The following is an 8,967-nucleotide window of genomic DNA, read 5'->3' as shown; positions in this document are numbered from 1 at the left end:
GTCTAGTACTACCAACAATAGCCACAAAATGTTACGACTCAACGGCAGCGCTTCGTACGGACCTACTGACATATCCAAACGACGTCACCACGTATAGTACTCTCTTTCCCAGATTCCACTGCGCCAACTACCCTGGGATCGAGACGCGTGGGGTCTGCTTGGGCGGTTTTGAAAAGAAAAGAAAATATAGCGTGGAACTCAATATGTTTGGTTTCACCGTCTAGCTAGCGTCTATACGAATCACAACTAATGACTGTATGACGTGGTTGATAATAAAGACACGTAGACAACCACGCACACGATCTGGTAAATAATCAATAGATAAACGTAAGCTGACGTTGGTATTATTGATATTTCGTCTTCGGTCAATAGCGGGAGTGGACGTGCACGATTATAAAGAGTGTGTCAGTTTGAATACATGTCAGACACTTCGTAGGCTTCCTGCCATTCATATACACATCCTGTGATGAATATGAAAATATCATTCCGGTATCTAGGGTATCAGACTGATTTTAATTCATACACACACCTTGAGATGAATATACTGTATCGTAAGTGTATATTTGTATGTCTGCTCACGAAAAGGTCGCCCGTTATTTTGCATTGGCGGCTCCAACTAGTCTAGAAACACTTTGAAAGGTCAGAGAAGAAGAGACGGCTTTCGTTTTAGTACAAATAGAGTCCACGGCTTTTGGTGAATTACGTTTACTCTTATATAAAGACAAGACTAAGTCAACGTTGCTAAATTTAAATCGTGGCCCGTGGGGTGAGAATTGCGGCTCAATACAGAATTACAGATATAGACTTTGTGCACAAGTGCTATTTTTTGCGGACTGTGTAGCATTTGATTGGATTGGACGTCGTGTGGATGAAATTACAAGCTACCGGCCTTTTGTTCTATATATGTGTCATAATTATCAGGAAAATGAACGGTATTGATTTCAATTTCCTTGGAAATTGGTAGACCAAGAGAAATATGATTAATCACAGACCAAGAGAAATATGTTTAATCACAAAATGGTAGGGGAGGAAGAGGGGGAAAACCGTTACTGTGAGTGTCAAGGGTCTCCACTACCTAACCTATTCGGGCCATCCCTATCACTGCGGAGATCCGTCCCTTACTAGCGTTAGGCTCTTTCGAAGCCTTTTAGGAGCGGCAGCGCTTATTTCTCCTTTTTTTACTGTGAATATTGTATTTGCCGCCTTATTTTGGTCATAACATCTTGGCCCGCGAATCAATGCCCCCCCCCCTCCTCCAACAAAAAAAACTGCCTCTTCTAGAAGGCTTGTTATCCGCTTATCATTGTAAGTTCAGTGTTCAGTGTTTCACGTGTATTTATTCAAACATTAGGCGTTCTGTACTTCTTTACATCGCTCGAGCATTAAAAAAAACTGCAGTACTTAAAAGCTTTGTAAATGTTGCAAAAACACACGTAAAATACTAATAATGAACAAGATCCTTACACTGCTAGAAGAGTTACCCCCCTCCCCTTTAGAGTTGCGATCTATCTATTTACTTCGACAAAGGAGATAAAGATTTAGGGATTAGTAAATGCGTTGGTTTAAAGATTAGCAAATACGTTGACTTCCAGTTCCATTTCCTTTCTCCGTAATCATTTCCTCATAAAATAAAGATGGAAGTATGAAGAAAGATGGCCTCATTTCCGGACCTTATATTAGATAAGGCCCTGCTAACATGAAGTAATGCACGTACTTAGGGAATTGTGCCTATTCAAAGTCCATCTTCAAAAGGGCCAAAATCATGCATAAAGGGCATTACGTGATTTGAATCTTGAAAGAAATCTCAAAGACGTTTGAACAACGTTATATCTTAGATCTAACGTTTTTGTTGCGTGCTTTCATGTTGTCAGGGTCAGGTCTAGGGGGAGAGAAAAATTCTCTTGGGAGAATATTTGAAACATTTCGTATTCTCCGGATGTGACGAGGTTTACATAATATTGACGCACAGTTCCGTAAATAACTTTTACCGTTTGGGGAATAGAAAGCTTTTTACCTCGCCGAATAATGGGAGAATAATTGCTTTGGTGTGTCTGTGTCTTTCCGGATATTTGTGGTCAGCATAACTTTAGAGCCCTTGGTGAATGTGGGTAGGGGCTGGAAAGACCAAGGTCAACTTTGCCCCCCCCCCCGGTTTGTGACCATTACACTGCAGTAGAACTTTTGTTCGTATGTTTTTTTTTTAATCTTTCGACCTGGATGTGATTTTTTTAAACAAATATTTCAAGGAGGATAACAAAACTAAGGAACGGCGAATTTCCATGCTATTATACACCAGGTATTACTATTCGGTATGCAGGTAGTTTAGACAGAGATGTTCACAATGACATGTAAATTATGCGAAAAAAGACTTGTTTTTTTTTCATAATCAATCAGGAAAATCTGTAAATCTACTTTGGGCCCTGTTCACACTTTAATAGAAAACAGAGAACATGCCAACAATAGCGTCAGGTCATATTGCATCTAAAGGCATCGATAGACGAATGAAAAACTGTAAAGAAAGAATTTCCTTCTCACAAATTTGATAGCGAAGATATTTTCCTGTCTCCGATGTCACAGCGATTTCAACCACACAGTAATTTCGCCCCAGGGTACCAAATCGCAACAAATATCACCCCCTCTGTGCTTAGAGACACTGCACAATCGCACATTAAATCCAATATTGTCAACGCTCTACAATATCAAATTCGCGCCTATGATGAATTATTGATTACATTTCTAGACTCCACCATTATTGTTTTCGTATATATTTATGACGAGCTACAAGAAATATGACGTAACAAACTTCCTCTTTCAATAATTACCCAGAAGAGTTCGCCATAAAAGAACGAAATTGCTGGACCGAGTGTCTTATAATTTATTCAAGAAGCACTGTCACGTCTAGCCCATATAGTGCACGCGAACTCGACGTTCTTATACATACTAGTACATTCCAATCATCTGCAAGCGCAAACCTGTCAGTTATCTTTGAAAAGACAACGACCGTTATGACCATTATATTCAAACTAAAAGACAAGAAGATAATGTGTGTATGCCATCAAACGTCTGGAAGCGCAAACTTGTCAGTATCTTTGAAAAGACAACGACCGTTATGACCGTTATATTCAAACTGAAAGACAAGAAGATTATGTGTGTATAGGGCATGGTACACATTGAAGTTACGTAGGCAACAACGGAGGATAAAATGCTTGCACAATTCCACAGGGGGATGTTTTTGTCATTGTCTGCCATTGCTGTTTCCTAAATTACATACCCAGTAGAAGACGAATAGTTTGTGGAAGGTGTTTTTGCGTGCGTCATTCGAAATTGGTGCGATTGACGTTCGTTTGTTGACGTAGGTATTACGTCACGACTATCCGTTTAATCCAATCAGCGATTAGTGGGCCCAAACCTGAAATCACTTGCGACATCAAAAGCTATCTTCCATCAACAAAATCAAGGCGAATACATGCACAGTAAAAACGATACAAACCCCGAAAATCTGCTTCAGTACTGACTAAATCCACCAGGGGACTCAAAATCGACGTCCTTGACCTTTGTCTTTCCAAGACCTAAACGCATATCATGTCCATTTAGGCCTTCTGTTCTGCTGACCACAAATGTGGGGAAATGCAAGAACAGATAGACAGGCAAACAGACACAGAGCCAAACCCCAAAAGCAATACCCCATTTCTCATGGAGGTATATCTATTACTGTGACTAGGACTATGAAAAGATTAAATGTGCACTTTTTACCTGGCGTTTTATATTTCCGCACGGTGTTTTAGAAGATATAACCGTTAACTTTGAAACGCACTTGCGTCTAAGAAATTTGACATGAAAGAAGTTAGAGGCTTTGTTATATTCAGAATAAGCTTTCATCATTTTCATAAAAGAAATACGCATATCGTCTATCCTTTTCATACATGATCAAAGGACCTATGTGACCACACATATTCAATATATCTTAAAAATAGTCTTCATCCTTTCTTTGATATGTTCCTTTCTTTGATATGTTGATATGACTGTTTCGTCTTAGGACACGTGCGTCCCTAGTCCAGTGGCTAGCGGCCCTGCCTCTGGAACTATAAGCTGTGAGTTTGATTCCGGCTGTATAGCTCACCCGACATACACGCTACTTGGAAGGGTCACAGTGACAGGACCTTAAGCTATGGTCCACTGTTCATTGTACTTGTCGAAAAGAGCTCTTGGGGAATTTCCCCGGTACAATGAGCCTGTAAATACTGTACATAGTGCATGTCTTCTCTGTCACAACCAGTCGAAGATTAGCTATAAGTGAGTCAAACTGGATAGAGATTACTTTCACTTTTCATCATAAGGCTTAGGCGGGCGGCTCTGAAGAGCAAGCGTACGTCATCACAATTCTAATGTTTGATCAGAAGGATATCCAAGTGATCCTAGAAGTCAGATAAAATATCACATACAGCCCAGAGGCTAGGAAACACACATACGTGTTGCCAAGACGAAGATAACTACGTGCGTGTACTGTCGTATCGTGACGTTATATCAAACCAGGGCAAACCAGTTTTTGATATCACGAATCAGGAAATGTAGGAGACCCAAGTTAAGCTTCTTGACTTGCTGGGTTGAGCCTAAAAGCTCACGAGTCCCTGACAGCCGTATTACGTGACGTATACGCGTTAATACTTTGCTTCCACTGAACGTTGAGCTGACGTCCTGGCGTCGGGTAGCGTAACGGTAGGGCGATTGGCTCAAAGCCCAGGGGTCCTGAGTTCAAATCCTCTGATATGCTCCAACGTTGTACCCTTCAGAATGAAACTAAACACACATTTTCTCACTTCACTCGGGTTAAAATGAGTACCTAGCTTTAGTTAGGGACATCCCTTGGATAGGACGTTAAATGGAGGTACGTATACTGTACTTGAGGAGAGCCACATATCGAGCACTTAATTAAAAGAAATTATCACACTTGTCTAAAAGAGTAGGGGTTCTTCCCGCGGTGTGAGTGGATCAAATAAATCTGCCTGGATATCCAGCTTGTACTCTTCAGTGCAAACCTGGTACGGATATGAGGCGGTTTACCGGGTTAGCAATATAAACAAACAAACTGACGACAAACTTTCTCCACTTAAAGCGGTGCCACGTGTAATGAAAAATATAAACAAAGTGACAACAAACTTTCGTCACTTACAAGCGGCGAGAGAGTAGAAAGAGATTTCTGGAAAGGGGAGGGGTTGATTTCATACACCAAGCGCTTCTGGAAGAGGTTAAGGTAGGAAAGGTCATAGCCCTTAGTTCACTTCAGTTCATCCTCAGAGAGGTGTCAAATAGCCCTTAATTGTCTAAAAAGCACTTGATCATTTTCAAGGACACGGTATTGGAAGGCGGCGCCCATCTATCTTCTTGAACCGCCTTTGACATCCTAACCAAGGTCATGCACTCATTCCTTACATCTGCGTGGAATGAGGAAAACGTCGTTTTAAGTGCCCGGCTTCCCAGAGACACAACGTTGGGCCTTGTGGAGCCGAGAATCGAACCCATAATAACCATTTTTTATTACAACAAAATGAACGTACAGTACACTGTGGACATACAGTACACACTAGTTACGCACCCGCAAATTAATTGGCTTATATCAACTGGACTGGACAGAACATGATACATGACATAACAGAAAATATGTAAACGGGAACGTCTGATGTACAGAAAAAGTGACGGACAATTGAATTACGTCAAGAAAAAAACAGCTTGACATTGCTCATGAAGGTGAAAATACTGGGAAAAGATACGGGTTGAAATGCATTGTAAATCAGTTCTGAAAACGTTTGGTTTCAAGTAGGTATTGCTGAGATATGACAAGAATTGATTTTGGACGTTAGCAAGGGTGAATCTTTCTGCACTATGTTAACAAAAGCAATGTCAGATAAAGTGTTAACATCTAACACAGGAATGTTTAAACTATCAAGTCTGTCTAGGTGGCGTGAACGTTGAATGGCAAAGTAACCTTTGCATCCTGCTTTCCTAACCACAGGATCGTCAACGCCAATACGTGCTAAATATTTGCATGGAATACACAATTTCGATTAATGCACAAGATCTTCTTTCAATATTTGTCCAATCAGAATCGTAAACCGTAATAAGATGTGATAACTATACAAATGCGTGTGGCGGAATACTCCTGAACGCGTTTCTGACAAATTACGTTCTAAATTATTCATTGAAGTATTCAACACCTTTGTGAGAGCCTTTCTTTAGATTATACTATAAAATAAAGACACAGGGGTATCTAAATGATGATTCCATCCATTGTCACACATTTAGGTCACTTTCATTTAGTTTATGCATGATGAAAACTGGCAAACGACACATATCTAAGTGAACGATGAAGATATGTATGAAAAATTATCAAAACGAAGAAATTTTCATCTATTTCATAAGTTTCATAAATGCTTTATGACTGTATCCGTATCTGTATCTATATAGGCAGTATAACCGCCCTTCAGCGTAACAAACCGGCATCGCAGGCACGCGGGGCGGCAGCAGCTGGTTATATTACACTGAACGACCTGTGTCATATAACTAAGTGTTCTTTAAAACTATCCAGCGAAGATGCCCCTACTGTGCTTGGTGATAACAAATTCCACTCTACGATACTCGATAGTTCTGGGAAAATACGAATTTTTGAACACACTAATTTTAGGTTGGCACTTAAAGGCATGATTATTCCTTTTTCTTTTTGAGCTGGTAATATATTCTTATCAGTCAGTACGTTCACCATGTAACTAGACCTTTCCTAAATACGTTTCGTTTTCCTTCTATATAATGCCCCCCCCCCAATGTCCATTGAGTATGTCAGTCGAATACTTGAATATCTGAAGCACTATAGTGATTGCATGAATGCATGATGCACGCGTGCTTTTGAAAAAAACAAACATTTGAGGGCTACTTCTGTTGTGTATCACAGAGGATGTTGAAAGAAACCTTTTTCTATATATTACATTCGGGACAAACTGCATACCAATAACCGTAAAAATCTACATAGTACTTGTATGCTTACAATAAGTGTTGGCAATGGATGAGGCTGTGAGAAAAAATGCACTTGTGATGCCATAAACTTTAAACACACAACCTATACCAATATTACACCCATAATTTTCAAAAAACATCAATGTACCACAGCATTTTTCAGCTATACAGCTTGCTATAAATTATTTCTACCGTCAGGGCCCCAAGAGAGCGTTTCTTTGCAATTACTGGCCGTGGCCAACGGTTACTGTAAGTGCAGAAACTTTTGCGGTGGTCTAATGTTCGCGGTTTTCGCGGTGGCCGCTTTACCGCGAACATTTTTACATGGCAGTAATAGACTGTTATAGTGCATTGTGCTACCGCAAACTTAAAACCACTGCGAAAAGTTCCTTTTCCCGCTACCGCGAAATTAAATCCCCGCGAACTTAAATACTTTTACAGTACTGCATGTGTACGTGTGGACTAAAAAAGAAAGCTGTGACGTCATGACCATTAAGGACTCACTCCACAATCCTCTTCAAACGGTGAAAAGTGCACTTCAAAGTATCAATTGATGTTGGAGAGGGGATGGACAGGAACCAGGTACCATTAGGCGGTGCTAATACAGTACACTGTTTTCACAATTGGACGCATTGAGTCCTAGACCTCTTTAGGCCTAGGTCCCAATTCCTATCCCGGGGCCCCGCTGGGTTAAACTCTTGAAACAAAAAATGTGATAAGAAAGACAACAGAACACGCAGAACGAAAAAAAGAATTAGTCAGGTGTATAATTTCTGAATATTCCTTTGCAAACACTTTAATTTTTCACTTCCGAAAACATCCCGCCCGGGGCCTGTTTCGGGAATGGGACCTAAGCCTTGCCCCTATCAAATGCGTACTTGGTTTTTCTACGATTCTTAACTAGACTCTAACAACAACCTTTCCGTCAGAAGACAATTAAATTTCGTACAAGTCCACGATCGTCGAACGACACATCCACGAATGTCGTAAGAAGAGCTCATGCATCTTAAAATTACGTTTTTGAGGTAGCATTTAGAGCGAGACTAACAAAACTGCTAGCAAAAATCGTTGACATCACATTTGAAATTCGTACGACACACCGGCGTTTGTCGCAAGAATGTCGTGAATCTGTCGTACGACGTTTGTCACATGGGGTCATAGAAATAAAGACTTCCCTTTAATTGGAATTTCAATACAAAATAGCATGGCATAATGACCATTTTCTTCTTGTTGCAGTGTTATGGTTGTTAACGCACTAATCTCGTTGCAAAAAGCTCAGGCTATGCATTTAAGCTTGTTGGCACATTTTCATTGTTCATCAATGAGACTAAGGATCTTTCTTGCTTATTTTGAAACAAAAGTCAAAACAAATGCTACCAGACCCTGGGGGATCGAGATTTCATTGCAAACATTGGCCTCTCTAAAAACGTATTTGTAGGATTTGCTTATTTTGAACGGCCTAAGCAAACGCGAGTAGACTAGGCTGAACTGGCCCCTTGAAATACAAAACATTAAGTATAATACGACTGAGAAAGAATACTCGTGCCTTTGAAGCTTTAGTAAAAAGACATCTGCCGCCGAAATCAGCATAATTGCCTACCAGCGGCTTGTAGTAAAAGCACACAAAAGACCTGTACGTTAAGCTATACTTGAACTTGATTGATGTTACAGTGCAGGCGTTGCGGTGCAGTGGTTTTGGTCATTAGTTTAAACTTCACAGCGTTTTCTAGATTAACCGCTAAAAGATCACCTTTACTTATTCAAAAGAACGCTAATTAAGTTTGTGTGTATTCCTTTAAACGCCATAGACCCCCCCCCCCAAAAAAAATTGATAATCTTAATTTGACCAGTTTGTACCAATTACTTAAAGATAACTCACTGAAAACTATTTTAAGGAAAGGTTAAATAGGGGTCACTGAACTTTGAAATCTGATGCCTGTTTTCTTGCGCTGGCTTATAGAT

Source organism: Branchiostoma floridae, chromosome 8, assembly GCF_000003815.2.
Source record: "Branchiostoma floridae strain S238N-H82 chromosome 8, Bfl_VNyyK, whole genome shotgun sequence".
Lineage (NCBI taxonomy): Eukaryota > Metazoa > Chordata > Leptocardii > Amphioxiformes > Branchiostomatidae > Branchiostoma > Branchiostoma floridae.
This window is presented reverse-complemented; position numbering follows the sequence as displayed.